This window comes from Hipposideros armiger, unplaced genomic scaffold, assembly GCF_001890085.2.
Source record: "Hipposideros armiger isolate ML-2016 unplaced genomic scaffold, ASM189008v1 scaffold_55, whole genome shotgun sequence".
NCBI classification, from domain to species: Eukaryota; Metazoa; Chordata; class Mammalia; order Chiroptera; family Hipposideridae; genus Hipposideros; species Hipposideros armiger.
The window spans coordinates 283,809-285,214 of record NW_017731405.1 but is presented as its reverse complement, the minus strand read 5'-3'; the positions used below and the strand labels follow the sequence as shown (position 1 = coordinate 285,214).

Here is a 1,406-nt window from a genome sequence, read left to right as displayed (position 1 = left end):
GGTGTGATCAAACAATATGGTGAATGTTTAAATAAAAAAAATTTATTACAGTAAAAGACACATTGCCATTAACCTTCCTCGACGTACTCCCCCTCACTTCGAACACATCCTTCTTGCCACTTTCTAAAGCAGTTCTGGAAGTCATCTTTCATGACTGTCTTTAGTTGCACTGTCATAGCTGCCTTGATGTCCTGAATCATTTTGACTTTCGGGAAGAGCCAGAAGTAGCATGGTGCCAGATCCGGTGAATAAGGTGGATGAGGACACACCATAATGTTTTTGTTTGACAGAAATTGTCATATACCAGAAGCGATGTGTGACATGGAGTGTTGTCATGATGGAGGGTGATTTACAGCACACTTTAAAACACGCCTTCTCTTGGGCCGGCCGAATGGCACGATGGTTAAGAGCTGGCTTGGGATGCCAGAGGGCCTTGGTTTGGATCCCACATATGAGGGCCAGTGACACTGCCCTCTACAGCTAAGATGCTGAACAACAGCTCAACCTGGAGCTGGGCTGCCGTGAGTCGNACTCAAAACCTTGAAATGGCTCAGAGTAAAAGCCAAAGACTCCCAAATGCCTGTAAGTTCTTACCTGGTCTGCTCCTAGCCCTTAGCTCACTGACCTCACCTCTTACTTTCTGGCTTGCTCACTCTGCTCCAGAGACCCTGGCCTCCTTGCTGTTTCTCAAACAGGCCAGGCGGGCCCTACTTTAGGACTGTTGCTCCCCCGTACCTTATGCCTAGAATGTTCTTTGTCAGATATCTGCAAGACCAACACAACACTTTTTTCAAATCTTTGTTCAAATATCACCTCCATAACGAAACCTGTCCTGCCATATTTAATACTGTCACTTGCCCCCAACCCCAACATTCCTAGCCCCCTTATCCTGATTTACTTTTTTCTTTTCACATAACATGTACCACTTTCTACTATATTATATAATCTGCTTATTCATTAGGTTCCTCAGTACTCAGAACAGTGCCTGGAACATAGGAGGCATTCAGCAAATACTTGCTGAATAAGTGAATAAAATTTTTAGCCACAAGGGGCTCCTGTTACAAGGCAAATATTATTGGGGACAGGTAACACATTCAGCTTCAAGCTTCCAATCTGGGCCATTAAAATATCTTACAAGCTAGAACTGGAACTACAGATGAAATATCTTTGACATCTCTCCTTTCCAGATCACTCCTTCAATATATTCTTTGCACCGGTGTTCTGGTCTTCTTCTCAGGATGGGGAACGGGTACAGTAGTATCACCTGCTTAGGGTTTGTCCTCCCTAGAATAATTTGGTCCTCTTCCTCCTCATCTCCATGGGGTCCTCACTGTGACCCAGTTCCTCAAGTCCATATAACTGAAAAAAAAATGAGAAGTGAGAAGTAGTGGCTCCATTAAAAAAAA

The 1,406-nt window shown here is 43.9% G+C and overlaps 1 protein-coding gene across 1 annotated transcript in view; it reads right to left on the bottom strand.

The window, feature by feature from the left end:
• Positions 1-536: 536 nt before the first annotated feature.
• The window catches only part of MTX3 (metaxin 3), a 22,258-nt gene continuing 21,388 nt past the window's right edge, over positions 537-1,406 (bottom strand). The window contains exon 10 of the mRNA XM_019641076.1: positions 537-1,359. The gene's annotated coding sequence lies outside the window, so the exon portion shown is untranslated. The remainder of the gene's footprint in view (positions 1,360-1,406) is intronic.